The sequence below is a fragment of the Lutra lutra genome, chromosome 13 (assembly GCF_902655055.1).
Source record: "Lutra lutra chromosome 13, mLutLut1.2, whole genome shotgun sequence".
NCBI classification, from domain to species: domain Eukaryota; kingdom Metazoa; phylum Chordata; class Mammalia; order Carnivora; family Mustelidae; genus Lutra; species Lutra lutra.
This window is the reverse complement of record NC_062290.1, coordinates 20,707,770-20,734,601: the sequence shown is the minus strand read 5'-3', so window position 1 is coordinate 20,734,601 and position 26,832 is coordinate 20,707,770. Positions and strand designations below refer to the sequence as shown.

At 41.0% G+C, this 26,832-nt stretch overlaps 1 long non-coding RNA gene across 1 annotated transcript in view; it reads right to left on the bottom strand.

Moving 5' to 3' along the window:
- LOC125083740 (uncharacterized) overlaps positions 1-26,018 on the bottom strand; it is an 81,366-nt gene extending 55,348 nt beyond the window's left edge. Inside the window, exon 1 of the long non-coding RNA XR_007122345.1 lies at positions 25,844-26,018. This is a non-coding gene — a long non-coding RNA (uncharacterized LOC125083740). The remainder of the gene's footprint in view (positions 1-25,843) is intronic.
- Positions 26,019-26,832: the final 814 nt, after the last annotated feature.

Genomic DNA, 26,832 nt, shown 5'->3' with positions numbered 1-26,832 from the left:
TTACTGCCACTATCCAAGATTTCAGAGTAAGTAAGTGGTGACGTCAAGAATTGAATGCATAGATGGCTGTTGCTTCCATGACTCCTGCTTGGTAGGAGACCTCAGGGATTGCCTGCTCTGCTTTGCTCAAAGTGTGGTCATTCCAAGCCCTTCCTTGCATGAATGAGCCCAGAATCTAAGTCCACGGCACTCAGAATTAGCAGACTTCTACAGTCAGTGACTCCTCTTTTGACTGTCACTATTTTCTACCACTTACCAACTAGAACTATGTCCCATCTTGATAAATTGGATTTATTGTCCATTTTGCCTCTGCTTTGGAATAACCCTTTTAAACTTATTTAGGAAACAGCGAGAAACAACATTTTTTTTTCTTGAGCTTCAGGATTTTTCTGGAGACAACTATTCATTCAACGTTAACTGAACACTTACCCACAATGGCTCAAGTTGCTCAATGCTGGAAAATGCATTTTCAATTAGTTCACAAGTGTCTAGTTAGAAAGACAAGTGATTATGTGCATAGTATGATGATAGAAGTAGGCATAGAATGTTTTGGGACTAGGAAAAAGGGGCAGATAATTCACCATGTCAAGATGCAGAAAGGTGGTTGAAGGTATCAGAGAAGGTTTCTTAGGGGAGGTTACATGGGATTCAAAATTAGGCATTCTCCACTGAGGTTAATTATTGCATGAACCATGTTCATAACTCAGTGTTTACTGCCTCTGTGTCTCTGAGTGTTTCAAAAAATTTGTGTCAGGTTATACTGTACCATCAGCTTAGGAAAGAAAAGTTATCCTGAAATTGCATCTTTTTTTTTTTTTTTAACCAGTGTCAAATTTATGAGAAAAAATTCAGATTTATTTGGAACTCCCTACACATACCCCTGTGTGGGCCCCACCTCTCCCTGGGTCGAGCAGCAGTCTGCTTCTTGTGCTCTAACTGCCATGGTGCCCTGGGAGGACAAGCTTCTACTTCTTTCCAGTTTTCCACCAAGAATGATCAAGTATGTTTCAATTAGACAAGGCCGCATGACGGCACAACTGACCAAAGTTAGGCGGGGAATAATAGGTGAGTTTTATACCGAGGAGTTTTCTTGAATGCAGGACAAATCTTTTATACCTAACTCCATGTCTTTCCCCCAGGTCTATCAGAGTGGCACAAAACTTTCCAGAACCCCACCCCAGACCATTCTCCATATGGAGCTACCTCGACCCCACCAGGATCCACCTGCAATTAACATTTGCTCAGATGGCATGGTTTTGTCCCATCTTAATGGCTTTTTCACAAAGGATGGCCCCGGTGTCCGGGCAACTGGAAAAGATACAGTTTGGCACATAGGGATACTTTGCTCAATTTGATTGAATTCCCAAGGGAGTTCTTGGCTCACCTCACTTCTGAGCTAACAAGAATGCATAAAAGGGTCTTCCTTCTGTGTTTTGTCTGTTCCCTCAAAGGTCATGGTGACCACCACAAGCTCCCTTGGAGGGACTGACCTCACACATCACATTGGGCTACATTAACCTGAAACATTTCCCCTCCTTCCATGCAGCAGACACCCCACCCCATCAGTACAAGCCACTCAACATATGTAGGTGTCCACATATCAGTAAGTGATGAATGCATGCTGTAGATATATGCATGACACTGGATCATGACAAACCTATTCACAATTATAATCCCCTTGCTATTTGGTATCTGAAAATCAGCTGATCTCTAGAATAAATTTTCATTCAATCCACTGATACCTATAACTGATGTATGTGCAAAAAATGTATCTTTCTCATATTTCTTATGAAAATAAATAACTTATGATCCTCCAGATAGCATTTAAATGCTTATGCACATCCCATCCATGTTATTTTTAAAGATAATGCGCTCTAGGATGATTTTAACTGACTAAGGATGTAAGCGTGAAGGTAAAGATGATTTTAAACCCAGTCAGGACATAGAAGTATTACATTTCGGTCCCTGGATTCTTTTTCATATTTTGAATTGACTACACTTGATTTACTGGTCTGACTTACGGAGTGCTTTCTATTTATCCCCTACCCTCCAGTCCCCCCAAGGAGCTACTGTGCAGACCGGTATCCTTTAAACAGAGAAACTCTTTACTGTCCTGGTCAAATGGAAGGCTGCTCTGCACACTTCAGATGGCTGAAGTTTTCTCTGAAATGAAATATAGGAGCCATAACTCAGTTTCTCTGGCAGTGAACCAGAGAGGCCATTTATCAGGATGTGGCAGACATTTATCTCCTCAAATACTCCAAGGCAGATGGAAATAGCATCTAGCCTCCTGTCAGAATAAATAACCCAATATTGCCCACCACCCATGAAAAGACCCAAACAGATCAGTGGCCATAGCTCAGCTAGAAACGAGCCCAACCAGTCAGCTATAAACTTTTGCTCCCACTCCCTCTGTGGGCATCGGCAGGCTCCTTCCACAATGGGCTGGCACTCTAGAACCAAGGGCTTCTAGCTTCCAGGCCTATGTTCTGATCCTCTTAGTAATAAATCCAAAGCTAATGCATTATTTACTAATGTAAAATTCCAATCTTTCTCTCTTTTGACTTAATTAGGAAAAGGACTTTTTCCATCTCCCAACCTAAATACAAACATTTAAGAATTGCCTCCTCCAAAGAATACTTTGGGATAAGCTCTGTCCCTCTTTAAAAACAAATAGGTCACATACAATTAAAATGGTTAAATTAGTGAGCTTTATGTTATATGTACCTCACCACAACTTGAAACCATTTTTTTAATTAAAAAAAAAAAAAAGATCAGTTGGAAACTCAGGAATAGATAAAATTCATGAAAATGCCAGCTTTTAAAATATTGTCCTTTCTTGATTATATCATATTTAGAGTACATCTAAGTTCTCCAAAGACAGACACAGTGGTAAACTAGCATTTTTCCCCTGTAATGCCAGCCTTATGCTAGCATCATGCATTAAATTTCTGAGACATTCAAAGCTACACAGTGATACTTTAATTTATGAAATTTATAAGCATAGCCAATTCCAGACGTCAAAAAGGCTGAACGAAGTCTAAATAGACTAACATAAGATTTCTGGCCAGTCCTTCCTCCCTCCATTCCCAAAGAGGATTTTGATCTAAATTTTACATCTTTTTACCATTTTTTTAGTGAGATAATTCTCACTGAACCTCTTGTGCCTTAGCTAAGAAAATCTCTGATAGTAAATCTGAAAAGTCACAAATAAGCCAAGGCATTTTCTTTTGTTTGTTTTTTTATAAAAATATGGCTTCTTTCCCCCAAAAGTTCCCCCTACCCTTTTTTAAAGTAACCTCATCAATGTGTCTGAGAGATTGTCAACTCTTTAAGAAGAGAGGGGATGATATAGAGCCTCTGTAACTCCTCCTTCCATGGCTCACTGCCATTCCTTGGTAGATGTTCAGAAAGGCATACTGTAATGATTTGAATCAGCATGACAACTGAAAGATTCTTAAAAAAAATATTTGGGAGATGACAAAAACAGAAGCATTGTCTTAGGCACATTGGTGTTCATTAAACAGCCAAATGCTGTCCCTGAAAAATGAATCACCCAGAAAGATGGCCAGAGGGCTTTGCCTGGTCTAGGTTCAGATATTTGGCCAGCAGGAGAGAACTTTTTTGCGTTAGGGTCAAGCCACAACTGAGCATCTCAATCTACAGCTATGTTTGTAAATTTTCCAAGCAAGTCACACCCTCACACTCCTGCCTCCTTGTATAAGCTGTCCTCTAACCTCATAGAGTATTCTTCTCAACACTGACACCTGGCAAATAGCGACACACAATTTAACACACCTTCAATGGTCTGTGAGATCTTCCGTGACATGGCTTGATGAGACTCAGAGGATCCCTTCTTTATCTCCCCAAGCCCACTGTGTGTTTCCCAACTTGAGCCCCTCCCCTCCTGTTACAACTGTTTGTGTATATGGTTTTCACTGCTCCCTCTAGATTATGTAGGTTATGCAATGCCTACAAAGTAGAGAGTCTAGGGCGCCTGGGTGGCTCAGTGGGTTAAGCCGCTGCCTTCGGCTCAGGTCATGATCTCAGGGTCCTGGGATCGAGTCCCGCATCGGGCTCTGCTCAGCAGGGAGCCTGCTTCCCTCTCTCTCTCTCTCTCTCTGCCTGCCTCTCTGTCTACTTGTGATCTCTCTCTGTCAAATAAATAAATAAAATCTTTAAAAAAAAAAAAAAAGTAGAGAGTCTATTCCTTGTCTATCCTTATATATCCTGGAAAAGAGGAAGGAAGGCAGAAGCAAAGGAAAGAAGGAGGGACGGAGGAAAAAAGAAATCACACATTCATGGACCATTCATTCATTCACCGCCTCATTCTTTCATTCATCCCAGAGATGCAGATTTAGGATGATGCTCAGAATTAAAAATTAAAAGAAATTAAATTAAAAGAAAATGCAAGATGCAGTATTAAAAGCAAAAAACAAGCTAACCAAAGAATCACTGCTATCAAGGTCAAAATCAAGCCTAAAGGGGCGCCGGGTGGCTCAGTGGGTTAAGCCTCTGCCTTCAGCTCAGGTCATGGTCCCAGGGTCCCATGGTCCTGGGATCGAGCTCCACATGGGGCTCTCTGCTTAGCAGGGAGCATGCTTCCCCATCTCTCTCTGCCTGCCCTTTGGCCTACGTGTGATCTCTCTCTATCAAATAAATAAACAAAATCTTAAAAAAAAAAATCAAGCCTAAAGTCTAGAAACCCAGGCAGTTGTAAAGTTAAGAGGCATGAGAGGGCGCCTGGGTGGCTCAGTGGGTTAAAGCCTCTGCCTCCGGCTCAGGTCGTGATCCCGGAGTCCTGGGATTGAGCCCCACATCGGGCTCTCTGCCTGGCGGGGAGCCTGCTTCCTCCTCTCTCTCTGCCTGCCTCTCTGCTTACTTGTGATCTCTGTCAAATAAATAAATAAAATCTTTAAAAAAAAAAAAAGAGGCATGAGACAGGGTTGGTTCACAAGTCAGGGAGTTCACAAGTCAGGACAGTCAGCGCAGTAGTCACTGCCCTCTTCACATGGGGCGTGTGTGGTTTTCAGTTTTCTGCAGTTCCTACCACTCCTTACAGCTTCGTCCACCTAGATTCATTCAACTCTAGTACCAATCTAGACGTGGTACTTGGTGTTTGGGTTTGGGACCTTTGACCTCAGGGACCCCCTTAACAAATGATTTTTTTTTTTTTTTTGGAACTCATCTGATCCACTGGCTTGGGTGCCAAGAATCTAGACACTTCCGAAAGAAAAAGAGCTTATTGGTGATAATGATTTTTAACCACGAAGCCATAAAGCCTTTGGTAATATCTCTAGCTTCATGCATCAAACCAGGCATCCTAAAAGTCACTTGAGGGCAGGGAGCACTTGATGACAAGTAACTAGTAAAATACATAAACACACAAACACAGGCACCCCGACCACTGCCCTTACCACCAGCACCACCACGAGAACAAGAACAAAACAGATAGGCCCTTTTCCCTCAAGACACTGATTTTTCTTTCTTCTACTCCCTCCAGAGAAAATGTTATAATTCTGTGCACTTTGCAGAGCTCCCTCGTACAATGCCAGCAATGGCCTTTTCTTAGTTCTGTTCTAATAAGAGTTATGATCCCATCATTCAACACAAAAGTCCAGCTGCTATCACAGGAGGGTTGTTCATTTTCAAGCAAAGCTGAAAAGTGGTTGTGTTTGGTCCGTGATTTTTTTTTTTTTTTAAACGAGGTTATATCTATTTTTGCCTCCTTGAGAGCCAGGGCTGCAGGAGATGGCAGGGAGCAGGAAGTCCTTGAAATCAATTGGCTTTATGAAAACGAAGGGTCTAAGACATCCTTCATTTGCTCTAACCATAATCCACTGGACTTACATTTTGTGCTCTGTCTATCAAATCAAACCTTCCCCGAGGAAAACCTGATTCTTTTAGGGCCAGTCTGGGCTCTGAGAGTGCAAGCCACATGGCCTCCTTCAATAAGTCCCCATTACCGCAGACTTCAATGGTTTCAGAGCCAAATCCCAAGGGTTCCCAAGATGGATCATTCAGTCTTCTGAGCAATCAATCCCTAGCGCTTGCCAATCCGGCACCCCTACACCCACCTCGGCTGAGCTGGGGAGTGGCCTGCTTTGTGGCCTGGGGGAGCGGCTCCAACACAGAACCCTCCTCTTTCACAATCCTCTCCACAGACACTCAGAGAGGGCAGTGGGAAGGTGTGAAAACAGAAGCAGGGGCTGGGGGAGGAGGCAGGGAAATTCCATCCTCAACAGGTTTATCTTAAAAAAAGAAAGCGGTTACTTGACCCTTTGCAAAAACCTCACGCCCTGGGGTGCCCTTCGGGAAACTCTAGCCTCTCAGCTATGTTGTCACACACTGAACCCACACCCGGGGTGTTAAGTATCACTGGCTGTGGGACAGAGAGATGTCATCATTCCCTCCTCCTGGCTGGTGTCTTTAAATAGTTCCTCTTATTTACGGGTGTGCATAGTGTTAATGTCCTTCCGTTGCTCCATTTCCAAGGATGGAAAAGCAGTTGCTAAGCATTTCTAAATGACAGCCCCAGGGTTCATTAAAAATATGGCAAACATTTGCTAAGCTCATTAAGGGCAATTTTTGTGTGTGTGTATCAGATTCCTCCTCTGCATGTTCTGCGTGACCAAACATCTATTAACCCTAATCCCATTGATGAGTCGGATACATTCAAACCGGCAATTAGATAAAACAAAAGGGATATTTATGGAGAGACTCCTAAATGGGCTTTCATATTGGTCTAAGCTGTTTGAAAACGACAGTTTAATTCCCCTCTGTTAATCCCCTGCTTCCAGAGCACTCTCTTTGTTTGATTATAGGCTGTCAGATTGAGGGATTCTGATTGAATCAAAATTTGAGGCAAACTGGAAACACATCATAATTACACCATTGAAGCACCTTTGCCTACCGTATGAGCCAGCGAAGTGCTCTACAAAATGAAGACTTCTCGGCACAAAAGCTTTCTAAAACATGCTGCTTGTACAATTAAAAGCCACAGAATATGAAGTAGGTGGTTGTTTCTCTGGATCCTTTCGAAAACCCTCCAGCTGATGACTTTGGTGGTAAAATCTCATGTGTTAAATCTGCTGATGAGGCAAAAATATTTTAAGATGGGCTCCCTCTGCTCTGCTTCCCCTCCACTCATTTGCCTCCCACCCCAACCGCGACTGTGGACTTGTCTGACCCACAGTGGTTAATCTGAGCACCGGCTCTCATTTGGCCATGCCAGCTTTCCATTAACTCAGGGCCATGGTGGTGTTATTATTAGAGGCGGAAAGGATTCTGCATCACTTACATGGTGTAAAGCTGGACAAATAAACAAGTACTGACTATGGATGTCTCCCAACTACACGGGGCCTCAATTTTTGAATGTGCTCTTTCAAATAGCAAAATGACCCTTCTCTAGCTTGTAAAACCTCTCTTTGTTTTCCCTCAAAGAGAAGGAAACTCACCCAGAGGAGTGGACTTTTGACAGAGTTCCCCAGCAGTAACATCATTTTCAAGTGGCTCTTGACCAGCTGAGCTTTTTCAAAGTGTAACTTTTATAGCCACAAAGGATCATGTCTTATTTGGGTTCATTAAATTTCCTCTTACTCAGCAAAGGGCTGACCAAACTCACAGCTGCTGAGAGAGAGAAGCCAACCCTTCATCATTCTTCAAGTCGATTCAACACTGGTCAAGGCTCTATTTGGAAGCCCTTTTAGACCTCATAATTTAGTCTCTGTTGGAAAGTGGGGGCAGGGATGGGGGGAGAATTCCCTTGTCCTGGTTAGAAATGCATCTCCTTTCACTACCAGCAGAGTTCTAGCATTGCTGCTGTTAGCATGGCAGCGAGATACAAGTTGACTTACAAAATTGCAGCCTGACTGAGGCAATGGTGTTGGGGTTCACAGTAAGAAATTTTATCTAAGAAGCAAAGAGAAAAGGAACATGAGCTCCACAAGAGCCAGATTGTCAACCCAGGATCACTCGCCATCTTCTGTTCTCCCTCTGGAAACTGTACTTCCCAGAATCCCCTGCCACCAGGATTCTGGGTCAGATACTTCCAAGGAAAGGTTCTCACTCAGGGTTTGGAAAGCAGACAGAAGAAGCTACTTTTCTACAGTAGCAGCTGAGGGCTGGTGACTCTCAGGTCCCCATATCCTACTGAAAAATCACTGTGTGGCTGTCATGGCTTCCTGAACATTCAGATTTCTTGGGCACCAGCAATTCCCTCTTAACCTTGGCTCCCAGAGTTTGTCATGGGTATGCAAGCCTCTAATTCCCTGTATTAAAATATTTCCTGCTTCAAATACCTGGCCAGACTCTGACTGATCAGGTGACAGATGCCCAGAGCTGGGGAAGAGAGCTGAGTTGACTGAGGCCAGACCACCCTGAAGTGGGGAGTCTCCTATCTCATTCAGGCATGAAGGCATCCTTTCAACAAATCCTTATGGAGCACCTACAATATCCTAAACCCTCTGGTAGAAATTAGTAATAAAGAAGTACGTTTCCTAACCCATAGATATGATAGTATAATCAATAGGGGGGAGATGGGGGGTTCAGACAGCTACAGATGCCATTACAGGGGAGACTGACTAGCAGAGAATAGCCATAAGAATGTAATTTAGGGAATAAATGTAGCTGGGAACCAAACAGACCTGAGTTGTAATCATTTCCTAACCATGTGGCCTTGAAGCAACCAAATCAGTTTACTCTCTAAGTGCATGCTTTCTGGTTCTTTTCTTATAGGATTATTATGATTTTAGAGATAATACATGTAAAGCATCCAGCCTAAGAACAGAAGTATAGTAACCTCTCAGCAAATGATATTGGCAGCTTTTCCCCATTCTATGCGCTAAGCTTCCTAAAGGCAGCTGCCATGTTTGAATGACTTGGGAGTCCCAAGAATATACCCAGCATAGTGTGCCTTAAGTCTAAAATGTGTTCAAAAACTCATGAATGAGTGATATGAATGAGTATACGCATAAACTGTGTGGTACATAATACATGTCGGTAATTGAGCTCTCTATACTATGATTAAATATAATACTACAGATATGTGGTAAGCCCAGTAGGAGCAAAGGGGAAAGAAGTCTTGGGAAAGTCAGAGAGGGAAGGGAGCATTTGAGCAGAGCCTTGAAGGACATTTGGACACAATGACAGAACATCAATACAACTGGTTGAAAAGAGAATTCTGGGCATTCTGGCTTGGACATCTTCAAACCTGTCTTTCTGGATGATGACTGAGCCTTCCCACCTGGGCGAGTGAGCCTCTCGTGACCCGTTCACTATGAGCCCTGTGATTCTATAAGCTCTCAGACAGGGAAACCCACACATCACACAAGAACGCCCTGTGAGTGACGCAGGCTCTCATTCCTGCTTGAGGAAATGAATTCAGAAAGAAAATGATAATCTACAGGGAGTAACACCCACACAGTTATCACTCAAATGGTCCCAAAAGGCTCTGAATCTGATTGGAGCGGTGCTTCATAAACTTCCTTTCAAGGGGTTTCTCTGTCATCTTAGTAATTATGAAAGACTTTTATAGTCTGATTAAATATGTTCAATCTCTATTCAATTTCATACTATTTTAAAACTATACCCACTGTTTCTCTTTTCCTAATTCCCCCCCCCTTTTTTTTTGGCCTATACATCTTTAATATCGTGGGTGTTCCTCTTCTTTCCCCCCCTCTTCCCACTCCCTCTTCAAATGTCAACAATAATATTCCAGGATCAATTTTAAGTGACCTCTTCATTCATGGTGTATTTTTCCTAGTCTTCTTCTGGCAGAGTCTCAGATCAGTACAGTGGCTGCAGGCTTTGCTGGTTTCCATGTTTGTTGAATATTTCATTTATTCCTTTATTGGCTCACTCCATAAATAGATACTGAGATCTATACTGAGACCGTAATAGATACTGAGCATCTACTCTGTATAAAGCAGTGCTCTGGGTGCTGAATATACAGCAGCGAACAGATTAAGCAAGGCCCTTGCTTATGGAACTGACCTTCTGGATATATAGTAAAGTAAGTGAAGGGATAAGTAATTTGCCTCCGGGGCCCTCTCACTTCCCCCTTTCAACAACTGTTTTGTCCTGTGTTGCTCCCTTTATTCCGCTCACTAGCAAAACGTCTCTCTACCTGGATTCCCCACAGCTGCCTGGTGCTCCCTGAAGATCCCCTTCAAGCATGCCCATTCCATGTGGGACCTAACCCATCTCACTCAAATTAAGTCAATCTATCTCACCTCCCAATGTTTCTCAAATTAAGATATGTGTGTGGTACACAAAAACTTTGCAAACCCACAGGGAACATGCACTGCCTCTTCCTAGGGCATAAGTCCACTAGAAGATAAACGGAGTTAGAGCAGAGCATGAAACAAAATCAACATCAAAATTTTCAATATAACAAGGGAAAAAAGAGACCTCCTTTGGTTGGTTTCTTTAAATTATGCCCCAGAGTCCTTGAAAACAGTAAGAGAAAGACAAATGGGAACAAAGGAGGAGATCAAGACAGAGAGAGAGATGAGCTGGGAAGCAGGGAGGTGCACATACATTCCAGAAGAATGATATCATGAAACCCTCAAGAGCTGTGCCAGATCCCAGTTCCAGAGGGCATGGATCTCCAGCTTTAACCTCACACTGGTCTCCCACTGAAAGCCCTCCAAAGGCATCCTGTGATGGTCAGAAAAGCATGCCAGCCTGTGTTACGCCATCTTTCCTTACCCCCCTATCAGAGTATGGCTACCCTTCCTCCTACATGTCTTTCTTCAGTCACTGGGCCTTTCTTTTCTTCCCCAATGTGACCACTTTTCCCTCCTTTGACATTTTGCAAGAGTTGCTGCTATCTTTGCTCCCCAACCCACCCCATTTTCACCCACATCATGTCACCAACTGGTTAGGATCTTTTTCCTTGTCATTCGTCTTTTGCTTAAATGACACCTTCCTAGGGACATGTGATAACATTGATCCGAAGGAGACTTCCAGTCAATCCCTCCTCTGTCTCCTCTTCTATTTCTCTGAATAGCAATGATCACTATCCAAAAAGATCTTATTTACATATTTGTCTAGTTGATGTTTATCTTACACAACCTCGATTTCAAGTCCCATGAAAGCAGGGACCTGGTCTGTCTTATTTCCTGACACCAACCTTTCCCCCCAAACATCTGTGATAAAGTAGTCACCCCTTTAATGCTTGTTTTGTCATTAAGGATTAAGGGAACACATTCCATAAGCCTTTCCTGAGAGAAAATGAGGGGAATGGTATTTAAAAAAAAAAAAAGGGGGGAAGAAAATGATATACAAATGAAGATTTGTTTCTCTTACTTTACAATTTGCCATAGAACTACATAAATATAACTATTTATATAGGTAATTGATCATACCTACAAATTCCCAAGAATGGTTCATTTTGTTAGTCAGCTTTTTTAATTGAGATTTATTATTCTAGCCATTGTGTTAGGCACTGAAGACCTAGAGATGAATGCTACCTTATTTATACCTTTGAGGAAGTGGGGAGAAAGTTGCTAACAGTCTGGAAAATGCTTTGATGGAGTTGTGTACAAATTATTTTGAGCAGAGGAGGGACTGGCTAAGTCTTGCCTAGAAGAGTTGCAGAAACAGCATTAACATATGTTTTGGGTTTGGGAAGATAAGAAGAAATTTTAGAAGCAGAGATGAATGGAAAGTTCAGTTAAGGAGAAGGGCAAGAACGTATGTAATAAGGGAAAATCAGCAGAGGTGCTGCTGTTACAATCAGGGGAAAGGTGAATATTTCCCCCATGGTGGGAAGCCAGGGAATAGGAGAGAAAGATGGTGGGAGGAGGATTTGTGAAGGATCACTGTTGTCAAACTATAAGATATGGACAATCCTTTGGCCACTAAGGAGTTATTGAGAGGTTTTAAGGGGAATGGTGACAAGATCAGACCTGTGTTTTAGAAAGGCAAGTGGAGGCCATGAAGAGAATGGCTGTCCAGGAGCCATGATAGAAGACCCAAGCATACTGCATTGAGACAGTCAAGAGATGACCAGCGTGGTGTCCTGGGATGGAGGAAATCAACCCAGAGGTAGAGGTGACAACACTCACTTACTCATTAGATATGTGTGGTGAGGAAGTGAGAGAAATTATGGACAAATAGGGACATTGTCAGAGTGGTCACAGCAGGAGCAGATAGGAACACGAGAGAGAGAGAGAGAGAGAGAGAGAGAGAGAGAGAGAGATTGAAGGGAATTCTCTTGAGTGCTAATATGGTTGAATGCATGACTCATTCCAGCAGCCCTGGCATTTTATTGGTTGTTAAAGACCTCTAAACCTTAGCCAGTAGGTATTTAAAGGCTGAGATAAAAAGCATCATGGCAGGCCAGCAGGGTAGGTATTTTTAAGACAGGGTGTCTGTCCCAGAATCCCTGCCAGTCACCCACAAAGACCACTGCCTTCATTAACTGAGCGAGGGCCAAGCCTGCTGCCAGCCACCATTGACACTCCCCCCATCCCTACTGTCATCCATTATGCCTTGTTGCAATCCATCTAACATAATGAGACCACTTTGCAATTCCATTATGATTCACTCTCAAGTTTAAAAGCTATAGTCAAACCACTGATGAGAGAAAGGCATTAGGGAAGTGCGGAGACATCCTCTGGAGTTCCACAGGCTTCCCTGGCAGCCGAGCTAACCTTCTGAGCGCACCTCACAGAGTGTATTTGCCAGTCTCTTTCTCCAAGAGTATTAGTAAAAATCTATAGCTCCCAGTTGGATACCGAATGCAGCTGCCACATCTGTGTGGTGCCAACAAAGTACTTCACATGGACAGACAGCTTTCTGAGGCTGCTTTATTTCTTGTCAGCCATTCAAACCTCACTCCAACAGAAATCTTTTGTATTGAAGCTGGTGGCCACAAAACCGGAATGTGTCTTCTGGTCAAATGTGCCTTTTATATGTCATACCACGTTTCTTTTCCTCCCTGATTTTTTTTAAGATGGAAAAAAATGCAGTTGGCTTTTCCTGATGCCACGTTCATTATGGTCATAAACATCCTAACAGAAGCAGATCTGTTCACATTGAGGATTTCTGTGCCCAGAAAAATGCCATTCACAATTCAATAACTGTATTTGCCTTATTGCTTTGGAATAGAGGCTGCCTTAGTTGAAATTTACTGTGAGGCCACTGACACACTGTCAGAGTTTGATTAGTAAAATGAACCAATAAATCTCTCTCTTTTTTTTTTCAACAATACTTCATATAGTCCAGTTCTCAAGTCGTCTGGGTAATGTTTACACAGTTCTGAAAGAAGAGCCTAGAGCATTCTTCTTTAGCCCAGCACCTTCTTCTGCCATCGTATTGAAACTAAAGGTTATGGGTTTTCAGATCAAAGCTCTGAATTGGCATGAAGCCTAGCTAATTACTCCATTGGCACTGAGCCCCTTGGGAGATCAGATAGGCCTTCCTCACCTTCAATACAGCTAAGAAATGGGGAATTATAGACTGGATAAGGAACTGAGAGGAATCATTCACCGCAGACAGAGTTGAAAAGAAGTATCTGTTGGAAGACAAGGCCCCTTGGCACCATATCTGAGACTCACAAACGACAAAGCAGATGTGAAACACTACTGGCGGGGGGGGTGGTGCAAAAGAATTGGGAAAGACCTGAGGGACCTTTCCCATAATTCTAACCCTCCCCAAGAGACTTGGACTCCCTAGTCCAATGAAGGGAGAAACTTTCCTCTGGCCAGAAAAGGAGCAAACCAAAATATGCAAAACTTCTGTGGTTGTGCCTTAATACTCCTTTAAAAGTGATTTTAATGCAAATCTATAAATCCCTTGGCTACTCCCTAAAGAAAAACTCTCCAATAGTTAATAAGACAAATATCTGTTCACATTCTTCAATCAATGAGCAATACATTTTTGTTAAGAGCTGTGAGATCTCAAAAACACAGGTAAGGGTCTCTTCCCATTAGAGCCTCATAGTCTGAGGAGACCGACAACCATGCCATTATAAAAATGCAGAGGGGGGATATGGAAGGAAGAGAGATGATAAAAATACGTGAAGACTGGATAGACCTAGTTGTAATGGGAAAGGGAAGATTTTTATTTTAAAGATTTATTTATTTTAGAGAGAGTGTGTATGCCTGAGTTGGGGGAGAGGTAGAGGGAGAGAACTGCCAAGCAGACCTCCCACTGGGCCTGGAGCCCAACACAAGGCTCAGTCTTATGACTCTGAGATCATGGCCTGAAGCAAAACCAAGAGTTAGGCACTCAACCTACGGAGCCACTCAGGCACCTCAGGAAAAGGAAGATTTGATTTGAGCCCTGACTGATAACTTGAACTTCAGCCAACAAGGTAGGAACAGAAGAAAATTATACATGGAAGGGATTCTAAAAGCAGATGGAAATATTTGAGAAAGTTCAGGGCATATAGAAGGAATCATGAAGAGAGCCGGTATATACAAATACAGGGTTGAGTCCTGCGGGGGGTCGAACATGGGAATGGTGCAAATAACCACCTTTCAAGTCTGAGAATTTGGGGTTTTCTTCTGCATGCTTATGTAAGGAGCCACTAAATGGCTTTGGGGAAGGCTTTGGAGAAGGTGTGACCAGATCTCAGCTGCAAGGAGATAATGGGAAGCCGTATATATTTTGGACGGGAAGAGTGAGGTGCTAGAGACAGTCTGGTTTTAAAGCTATTACAAATTCTAGACATGAGGTAAGGCAGATAGGATAGTGACAAGAAAGAGAGAGAGAATTGGTCAAGGATGTGTGTACTGGGCTATAGAGTGGCCCTTCAAAGATGTTCACATCCAAATCCCTAGTATTTATGTATATGTGACCTTACCTGGCAAAGGGGACTTTGCAGATGGGATTAAGGATCTCAGATTAGAAGATTACCCTGAATTATAAGGATGGGTTCAATCTAATCACAAGTCTTTATATGAAAAAGGGAAAAGGATCAGAGTCAGAGAGAGAAAATGTAAGGATGGATACAGAGATAAGATAGGAGGAAAGATGCTATCTTATTAGTTCTGCAGGTAGAGGAAGGAGGCATCAGCCAAACACCACAGATGTTCCCTAAAAGCTAGAAAACATAAAGAGGTAGATTCTCCCCTAGAACCTCCAGAAGGAATGCAATCTTGCTGATGCCTTGAATTTAGCCCAAGAAACTACTTTGGACTTCTGACCTCTAGAACTATATGATAATAAATCTGTGTTGTTTTAAACCACAAAGTTTGTAGTCATTTGTTATGGTGGCAATGGGAAGCTGATACAGGGTGAGACAGATTTCCCAGGTAGTATTAATAGTATTTATCAACTGACTGCATCCGGAAAGTAAGAAAAAGAAAAAGCTGAAAGTGACTTAGTAAAATCATTGATAAAAGCAATTAACCACTAACAAGAAGAAAAATTGGGCAGAGGAGAGTATGGTGAAGAGAATAAGATCCAAAGGCAAGAAGAAAGAAAGAAGAGAGCTTAGAAGAGAACCTTGGAGAACCGCTCCTCCATCTTTCAGCATGAGGATGACTGAGGTCCCAAAGAAGGGGAGGAAAGGAGACTAATGTCCTGAATCTTGCTCTATGCCAACTCACAATATTAATTTTACTAAAACGCTTATAATTAATCATTTCTGGATCTTAGGGAACATGTATCAGGACAATTCATAGCTTCATTTTAGGTAGAGTCCTCTGTATTCCATGTGTCTCCTTTCTGTAATATCTGTTCTGATTTATATTACACCCGCTATGTGTGTGATTTAAATTTCGATGTCCCTTTGTCTTCCTCTTCAAGCTCACCAGAAAGAACACACCACAAGCCATTGACAATTCTATTTAAACCCAAATGCTTCCAAATTCTTCACTATGGGAGGCCACCCTGCAAGGTCTGGCTCTTCCAGTACCTGTTCCTTCTTCCTTGAATGTTCACATAGAATTTCCAATTTCTCACCCTTCTGGTAGGAAAAGAGGACTTCCTCCAACAGTGGTCACTCAGGCCCTGAAGTCTCCACTACATTTCCAAGTGGCTTTCCAAAGAATTTTCCAAAGACCTTCCCTTCTTCTAATGACATATAAGAGAATAACATTTTCTCCATAGTGTTACATGTGTATTTGTGATATGTAACTTCAAATTTTTGTGGAACAAGATATAATGCAAATAAAAAAACACCTTCTTGCCTTGACAAGTCAGTGTCCAGAATTTCCACATGCCTTTTAGGACAGAAATCTGTTTGTCCTGTAATCAGAAGATATTCAACCCATTCCTTTCCCTTCTGTTGGGAATGCAATTAAATAAACCACAGAAACAACACACCATTATAAAACTAAAGGTAAGGCAACAAAAAGGTCATTTGTCTACATCTTCTGAGAACTCTCCTTGCAAATTGTACCCAACTGTCTAAACTGGCTTAACAACTGTCTTCCTTGTGGTGGGCTCAGCTGGAAACAGCTGTCTTATCCAACTGTCACTCTAGGCACTGCGACAAGATCCTGTGAGCTATTCAGGGACCCATGAAAATGCTAGACACCTGAAAAAAAACGTTATTATCTCTAAAAGGAAGGCTGAAATTCAAAATTAATAAATGTTTAATTTAATGCCTATAAAATATTATACTCCTCAGATTTACCAATCATTAAATTTAACATTTGCAAAATTTTACTATGACTTGAAAATAACCAGGAGCATCTATTTTCTCACTTAGCAAGGATTTTGAATGCACAATGATTTCAATGAAATCACCGTCAATCATGTAGTAAATGAGTTATTTGACAGCAGATAATTTTAAAAGTCAATTATAAAAATCTTGTTGCTTTATTTACAACAAAATTTATATTTCATTTTGGATCTGGCAATATGTAAATGTTGGATGTTCTTTGGTGTAGAAATTCCAAAATAACAATTATTTTTTAGAGTTTATGCAGACTAAAATGGCCCTGGCTGAAAGTTTTCTATTGAAGATGCCCCCTTCTTTCCTCTTCTAGCGATGTTTATATGGCGTGTTCCCATTCACTTTCTCTCTCATTCTTGCCTACATCTTATTAAAACTCTTGGATCTTTCACTTACTCTCTTCCTGCTCCCACAGACTTTTCTCTTCAGACAACTATTCAGCCTTGATCTGATCTTCTGAGGCACCTTGAACTCTAGTTTAAAAGCTGCCTGAGATAGGTACCTAGCTATACTCAGCACCCTGCAGAAGCATGTGATGGTCCACAGAGGCTACTGTAGAGTTCCAGAACCATCCTCCTGCTACTTCCTCCGTCAATCTTAAAGTATAGGTTGTGCATAGCAACACAACTAGAAAATGGGGTTGTAACCTGAACTCTGAACCTAGCATGCTCCGTTATCATCAGTAGCAGAACTACTCAAGGAAGGATTCATCTTTAGTTCTGAGCTTCCATTGGGTGGTTCTACTCTCGAATCCCCTGGATAGGCTGTTCTTAGTAGAAAGAGGAAGTCAAGAGTGCAGGCAGTACCTCTCCATCTACCAAGCTTTCTTGGGTCTAGATGGTCCAAGATGCTAAAGACCATAAACTTCCATGTCTGACAGACTTGCCCACTCAGGTAAAGAGTTAGTCAAATGTTCTATATGACACTGAGCAAGACATTACCTCTTCTGCAATATAAGGACTTCTGTTTAATCAAGGATGGCCAACAGTTCTAAGATTCATTGGATACAATAGTGACTCATTTCAGACCCCAAAGAGCACCCAAAACTCTGTTCACAAAAGTTCAAGAGGACCAGTACTTCTGGGCAGTTTATTACTATTCTAAATATGGGAGATAGCTTATCTCCCATATTTAAAATGTCTCCACTTGACATTCAAATTTAATATGTCAATTGCAACAGAGAACCTATTTTCTGAAATTTGAGAACCAGGGGTTAGGAGCCACAGAACTATCCTAGGAATTCTTTCCACCCACCTGTAGGATTCTTCAGTAGGTTCTTGAGAGGATATGATGTGGGCAGCACACTGATATCCCATGTAGAGGACTTCAGGTGTGCCCTACACTGGGCCAAGGGCCCATACAGGATATATACCAACAGCACCAGGTCCCACAAGAGACCATCCACATGGGCAACTCCCTCTGGCTTAGAGTCCATGATGCCCACATTACTCACTCATTTTAGAAGTTGGAAGAAAAATAACCATATATCATGAGGGATGTTCACTGGACCTGTTGTGATGATCATCTGCAATATATACAATACTGAGTTGTTACATTGTACACCTGAAATTATTATAATGTTATGTCAATTATACCTCAATTTTTTTTTTTTTTTTTTTTTTTTTTTTTTTTTTTTTTTTTTTTTTTTTAGAAAAAGAAGAACAAAGAAGTAGGAGCTTGGGATCTGGAGCTCTTCAAATGGAGAGAGGTCACCAACCCTGTCCTTGTGCATCCTGTCACTTCAAATTCTCTATTCTGTCTGGTTTTCTACATGTCCCCAATCCAGGTCCCAGGTGGCCCAATCCAAGGTGTGAAGCTGGAATATTTCATGAGGCAGAACTGAGTGTCCCTCACTTTTCCCAGGCCACTGGGGGAAAAGGCAGCTCCATGACTAAAAACCCATCTCCCATAGATTAATCTCCCTTTAATCCTGAGGACTAAACCATTCCACAGAAAACTGTGAGGAAACATCTGCTCTTTATACACACACACACAGGTGCCCAGGATTCAGAAGCCCTACACCCTCATTCTATCACTTAGCTTTTGGAGACTATCATCCCTAAATTACCCCAAGTATATTAAAACTTTTGACTGGCTAAGAATGCCCAGGAGACTGCAATGTGTACTTGGTAAATGGGCCCATTATTATTCCTGGTTTCAGACTTACTTGGGACTTGTATGCAGCACTCGCTCAAAGGACACAGAAATGTACAGTCTAGATTTTTTGAACAATCCCTTCTATATCCCAGGGTCTCCAGAAGTAAGCACTAAATATCCTGCTTGCTCCCATTCAGGACCTCCTGACACTCAGAAATGCATTTTATCTGGAGTTTATCGGTATCCTTTGCAACCTTCCTGAACTGGCCTCAGTCTTCGTCTACTGCTTTTATTTTCCTGGCCTGCCTTCTTCAAGCACTGGGCAGAGCACGCATCCCATCAGAGCAGCCCGGGATACTGGACTAGTAGCCGTTAGTCACCTTTCTGTCCTGGCTGCTGGTTAGTGACTGGCAGGCTCCCTTCGAACCCCAGCTCCTTTCTCTTCCCTCCCAGATATCTATTTCTCCACATCAAAAACAGCAGAGTCTCTTCTCAATATCTTCATTGTCATACCTTACCCTACATTCCTCAGGTTGTTAGCAAATGCCTACTTTTATCAGAGGTTCGGTATCCCTGCCGAAATCTTGCCAGGCTCTTGAAATGTGGATTGCATGTTCAGTAATGCAGGGAAGGAGCCTACCCCCTGCCTGGGCAGAGGAGAGAGGGGCCCTCTGTCCAGGACTCTGTCCCTGAAGAATCTGAGTTAATGACTACCTGTATTGTCATTCACATGCAGAATTCCTGACCCGGAGAAGAAATAGTTGCTCTGCCATTCCACCCTCCCCACCCCAAGTACTGTGAGAAGCAAATGGGGTAAAAGGAAGCAATCCTGAGAGTCTTCTAGAACAGTCCAGTCCCACAAGCAGAGCAGAGAAACACTAAACAGCAATTACATTGACTCATCTGCTCAAGGGCAGGCAATTCATCATAAATGAGGTACAAATATATGCATGAAGCAAGGGAATGATATATTATGGGGCATTTAATCATAAATGAGGCTATTAGCAATGTTTCCAGAAATGGTCTCAGCACCGTCCCTTGTTGTGGTCCTGACGGTTGCGGTGGCCACTGTTCCCGGCCGTGCAATCTTGAGGAACCACAGGAGGTGGGAGCTACTTATGAGCCTTATTCTTCCAACACTATCGCCATTGAAGCTTGAGTAATGTTTTCTCGAGAATTCTATATCCTCTCTCCTCCATGCCTTTATAGTCTCATCTTTTCTTTAAATATTTGAAAGCTTATGAGCCTACTTTCTACAGGCAATCTATTCATCCCTATAGGGCTTTTCAGAAGTGAGATTAGTTTAAGTGAATGGATAATATAAAATATGCCACTAATTTTATGCAGCGTTATATTTAGAAATATAGGTGGCCTCTCCAAATTATACTAATTTGCATTAAAATGTGAAATGGGCCTTTGTTTAAAGAGTTTTTGTGCTCTTTCCACAGAAAATCTTCAGCACTTATTGAAATAGTTAAATTATAAAAACCTTTAGAGACTCTTCCTAATATTACCAAAAGATTTTAACATTTTAAATAAAAGCATCCTAAAACCTTTCCCAAACTCTCATGCAGTTCCCAAGGCTTAACCCCATATTGTGTTTTTTCTGCTCATTTTATACATCCTGATATTAGAGGCTAAAAAGAAAAGAAGATGCATTTAGGAATTCAATTACATAATGACACACTTGACGTTTTTAAGTTGTGAATTCCATAATAAAGCAACTTCCTTTATGAGGGAATAAAAAATACAGCATCGTGGCAGGTGTTGTGGAAGAAATTTTCATTTTTATACCCAAAGTTTGGAAATAACATCTTTCTAAAATCATAAGTGGGAAATAACATGTTAGGAAGGAAAGGAACAAATAATAGGATTTATTTGCAAAGTTTGACTGCCAGTGGTGGTGCAGAAACAAAATATCTACATTAAGAGTGGGCTGCTAGTAGGCAACCCTGCCACCAGCCAGCCTCAAAGGCCTTCAGGCTCAGTGATTCCAGAAGACAGGAGATTTTCCCCCTGGCTTGCTGAATCTGATGCGAGCAGGAGTATCCTTCAACTTGCATAGCTCTGATTTAAATGCATATCCTATTACAATGAAACAGCAACTTTCTAGATCTTGACCAGGATGGCATTTTGCTCCTAAGGAAAAAACAGAACAAAGTGGCCCACAAAGGGGCCATTGATGTTCAACCAGGTCTAGCTCAAGTCACAAGCAGTTTGAGCATGCATCAGCCCTGATCTGTACAGGAAGTGGGGCCGAAAGGGAGAGGGAGGTGAATGCCAGACCCTAGTCATGGCTCCTCTATGAAAGAGGTGTCCTGTGTCAACCTTGTGCTTGTCTGGAGAAAAATTAAAGTACCCAGGGAGTTTAAAAAAAAATAGTTTTCAAATTTTCAGCCTCATCGCTAACATCGAAGAACGTTTTTTTGTAGCGTTTGTTTTTTGCTGTTTGCCAAGCACCCCGGCTGAACTAGCATTTATTGAACACTGGGATGTGCTGGGCAACTTCACAAACATTATCTTGTGTCATCAGCCAATAAAACTATAAAATAAGCACTCCTATTTCTGCTGCATGGATGAAATATAGAATTTCAAAAAGATTAAATGACCTGCCCAAAGTTCATGGCTGGTACATGATGGGATCAGAATGGAACCTGTGTCCTTAAAGCCAGGTCCCGTGTCCTTTCATCCAGAGCCCAGCTAACCAGCCCTCGAAGTCAGTGTACCAGAACGTATTAGGCTGTGTCAGCAATATTGGAGTGGAGTCCCACCCGTCCTGTGGGTTGTCAACTGTCCAGAATTTTTAAAAGAATTTTTCCCTAGAGCATCCGTGGATGTCTCATGCTGTCACAGAAAACAGGAAAGTAGCCTCCAGGTGTGGCTCTAGCGCCATGGGTTCTTGCATAAGCACCTGTTCGTTTGGGCACTTCCATTTTGTGACTTTCAAATTAGGGACAGTGATCATAACTAGGTAACCTTCTTTGTCTCGCTGTCCTGTTCCATTCTCACACCTAGTGCAGAATGGGCTTGCGATATCCTTATCCACACTGGGCTAGGAAAGGCAGCAAAGGTTAGTAAGACAGAAGTTTGTTTTGCTCTCAAGAGCTTAAAGATCCTACTGAAGACAAGAAAACAACTGGGAAAATATTATGAAATAATACAGAAATTTGAACACTACCTTTACATTGAATGATGTTAGAGAAGTGTTGTGAAAACTTTTTAGATGTGGAGATGAACTGCATCGATATAAATCTCCTGGTAGTCATATTGCATCATGATTATGCAAGATGTTACTACTGGAAAAAACTGGGTTAAGGATATACAGAATTTCTTTATAATATTTTTTAAAATTACAGATGTATTTCTGCATTTCTCTTAAATTAAGCATTTTTAAAAATTTAGATGTGATAATGTTGCTTTGGTTATGCTAAATATCTTTAACTCTTAGAGATAAATAACGAGGCATTTATGAATGAAATAATTTAGAAATACATATTTGGCAAAAAAAATTTTTAATGCTCTATTCACATGATGTACCAAAACATGGTCAGATTTTTAAAAGACGGAATTAAAGCATATTACTAGTATAAACATCTACCAAACTAACTAAAAGCTGTATCATAATCCTAAAAATAACATATGCCTTTGATCTCTGTGTTCCTTTTTTTGTGAATCAATTATAACCATACATTACATATGTATAAATATATTCATGAGAAATACATATAGCACAAATATAAAATTTACCTGTAATCACTTGTAAGTATGTCACAATGAAAAGAAGAATAAGTGATATGTGAATAAAAACAGCTCGCAATTTTTTAATCAATAGAATTATTAAAAATGTTGATAGGCAGGCATATAAAAATATACTTCAGCAAATTGAAAAAGGGAGATTCCAAGGAAAATGAGATGAAACTTGCTGCTCAGCCACAAAGTGGTGATAACTTGCACTTTCTTCCCAGGGGAGAGGAAAAAAAAAAGAGAGAGAGAAGAGGCCAGGCTCAAAGCTAAATGCTTTACATCAATTATCCTCACTTAATCTTTACAGTAACCTCATAAGGTAGACGGTACTACTGTTATACCCATTTCACAGATGAACACACTGAGACATCAGGAGTTGAAGTAGCTCACCCAAGGTTACACAGGTAGTGACTGAAGGGGGATTCAAACCCAAGCAGTCTGGGTTCAGAGCCTCCCTCACCAGTCAAGACTGCTAATATCAGCAAAAGAAAGGCTCCCCTGTTCTGTAGACTCTTCTCTCAAGTATTTGAAAAGACTTAAACCCTTTTCCAACCAGCGCACATCAGGATACTGCACTGCAATTTAAACCAGAATCTATCAGATGAAGTAGAAATTTCCAATGGGAAGATGAAGTACACATACAATTAAGAATCCTGTGTCTCCCAAATCAATAAGAATTGATTAAAAAATAAGCAATTGCCCTTTATCTGTTACAGTCAACTGCAGTCCCTCTTTTTCTAAATGGTAATGAGAAATGTAGATTGAGCTCCATGGTTTCTCAAAAAATAGACACATTTCCAATGGGCCCCAGGATGATGGAAACACAGGCAACCACTTGATTTGAGTGTTGACTGTGTCTGGCTAAATTTCCACTTCAGAAAAGGTCAGATAAAGCCTTTCCAGAAGGAAAGGGGAGTCTGATACCTGATTCCTAGCATTCAATCACCCCATTCCTCTGCTTCAATCCTAAACAAAAGGGTGAAGTAGGTTTAAGTTTGCATCCAAAAATTGGACCTCACACCATTTAGATGTTGTAATAACACTTGTTCATTGTGTTTAATTTCTTGTTCCAGATTCCTTCTTTCCTTTATTTCATGTGGAGCCACCCCTTACTCACATAAAAACCTCAAGGTCCCCCTATTTAAATATTCTTTCCCCCTTGCCACCATTAAAAAACTGCTCGTAGGAAATTTTCTGACCATGCCATTTATCCTAACTTATAACTGACTGGTTAACTTTTTGTTTAGAAGTTTTAATAATAAAATTTGGGGAGAGGGAGTTAATATACATGAGGTTTCCAATTTAAAATATTATTCAAGGGGCACCTGGGTGGCTCAGTGGGTTAAAGCCTCTGCCTTCGGTTCAGATCATGATCCCAGGGTCCTGGGATCGAGCCCCACATCGGGCTCTCTGCTTTCCCCTCTCTCTCTGCCTGTCTTTCTGCCTATTGTGATCTCTGTCTGTCAAATAAATAAATAAATAAATCTTTTTAAAAATAAATAAAATAAAATATTATTCAAAATGGGACACAACTGCAAGGAGCTCCCAGTGGTCAAATCTGGGTCATTTTGATCTGGGTCACAAAATAAATAATGATTGCAATGAACATCCATGAAGGCTTACTGTATAAATAAAGAGTTATATAAATAAATAAGTGGAGAAGAAGGTAAAGCTGTCACTGCAGTAGAATTCCAGTTAGGAAGTAAAGATGGAATGATGGAATTAGAAGATCACCAAATCAGCAAACGTCACAGTAATAATTGTTGTGGGCAAGAATAATCAGTAGCCATAAAACTGGCATCAGTATCACCATCGATGAACGCTAAAATTAGTGGGCAAAAGATGAGAAACAGGATATTTACATAGTCTTGAAGTATCTCCCCTCAAGATGCTCATTAATTACCAAGGGAAAAAGTAGTCACATTAATATAGAGAAACTTGGAAGACACCATGTTAAACAAGCAGTCAAAGTTCTCAAAGATTAGACATAACAGCATGTGCTTCCTGATCATGATGTGCTGAGAAGGACAGAGTATTACTTCATTGATATCCTTACCCCAAATCCTTAATTTGGATTTAATCATGAAGAAACATGAGACAAATCCAAATTGAGTACTGGCCAGTACTCTTCAAAAAGTGTCAAGGTCATGAAAGACCACAAGGCATAGGAAGTATCCCAATTAACAGAGACTAAAGAGACTTAAGGACTCAATGGTTTAGGGGATCCTGTATCAGATCGTGGTCTAGAAAAAGGACATTGGTCAAACAACTCGTGGTAGGAAACTTGAATAAGGTATATAAATCAGTTAAATGTATCATGGGAATGTTAATCTCTTGGTTTTGATAATTATACCGTGATTACAAAGATGTTAAAGTCTGGGAGAGGTAGGAAACAGTGTAAAGGAATTCTTTGTTTTTGCAACCATTTTTAAGTTTGAAATCATTCTGGTCACCAAAGTGTCCCCCCAATAGATGAAAATACAAGGAAAACTAAGAAGACTGATGTCCCCAAATTTTGAAGGCTGAACATTTTGAGCCGTGTAAGGTGTTCACCTAAATTCCTGACCAGTAGTAGTTAAAAAAAAAAAAAAAGTAGCAGTAGTCATAATAATCAGAACAAAAGTAGCAATAGCTAATCTTGGCTGACTGTTTACCATGCAACAGATACCGGATGTAGGTTATAATGGTTAGGGATGTCCAACTCTTACTTTTGGCTCAGGTCATGATCTCAGGGTCATGAGATGAGCCCCTGAATGTAGTGTCTGTTTGAGATTCTCTCCTTCTCCCTGTTCCCCTCCTCTCTCTCTCTCTCTGTGTCTCTCAAATAAATAAATAAAATCTTTTTTTTTTCTCTAAGATTATCGTGTTTAGTTCTGATAACAATTTCATGGAGTGAGATACATTCAGTAAATGCTGACATCCAAAAATGCTAACTCATCTTCAGCAACTGGGAAAAAAATTAATGAAGTCAGGGACCAAGTCTTTCTTATTTAGGTGTATATTACCAGAACCAAGCATAGTGCCTTATACATAACCACGATACAATCTGCTTATTTGTTGAATTGATGAATTAATAAAAAAACACTTGCGATCTATCCACCCTTTATACCATGAATAAGAAGCTCTACCCACCCTCTTCCCCCAAAATATAGGCAGCCAATTTTCACTCCCCCATATTGCCGGGCAATCTTTCCTAGCCATCAAAAGAATTGAGATATTCATCTCTGTGCTTTTAGGACTTTGCTTTTCCTCCTTTGCCTCATCTTTTTATATTCACCCAGAAGCCACTGGTCTCAGAAAACAGAAATATGGAGAGAATAACAGCATGCTGTTTTGTGGGAAATACAGTCACCCAAAGTAACTTACTGTGGATGGGAGACACTAGATGGAACTTTGGTCAGCTTTGGAAAGTAAGCTGGAACTTGACAGATATGTCAGTCTGTACAAGAAGGGCTCTTAAGCAGTGCACCATGGAGTGGGGAAGGAAGCCCAAGGGCCCTCATCAACCCTGCTGGCAGGTAGACGGAACGCAGCAGCCCCACTTGCAGATATGTAGAGAGACAAAGACAAAATTATGCCGACCGAAAATAAAAAGTACTGAAAAATAAGGTAAATATAATTTCACATGGAACAAACTTCTGAAGGAAACAGAAGAAAACCCTACAAGGATTTTTGACATTCTCAGAAGATATCTGAGTTGGAAATTCTCAAAACCACAGCAGCTGATCTTGCTGCCTCTCCTTTGTAGCTGCATAAACTTCTTTCTGCTCGTCTATGTCTACTTCATTCTCTTTTTTTCCCTTATGGCTTTCTATGTTGTGAAATAGGAACATGTCATGAAAGGGAGACAATAGGCTAAGATTATTTATAATTAATATAATAAGTAATTATAGTAGATGCATGGCATAGATTACAAGCTAAGATAAAATGTTCTATAAGAAAGTGTTGCATGAAAATCAAATTGAGACAAGCCATATTTTTAATGTTGGTGACAACATTGATATTGCAGATAATCAAATAGTCATGGTGGAAGACAAACGTGAGAAACACTCTCCAAATTTATCGGGAAGTGGGGGAAGAAAATCTTTGAAAGAAGATGACAGATAAGGAAATAAGACAATGGAGATCAAACCTATTAATTATATATGTTCCCCAGGGGCAAAATGTGAAGAATGATTGGAATAGAGGCAGAAATCACAGATGAAGAATGCATTCCATTGCTAGTTTTAAGAAATGATTGAATACACTTATCAAATGTGTCAAGGTTATAAAATACTGTCACAGATTGGAGCATTCTAAAGAGGCATGACAACTAAATGCATTGAATCCTGGCAGAGAAAAGGCACGACACTGGA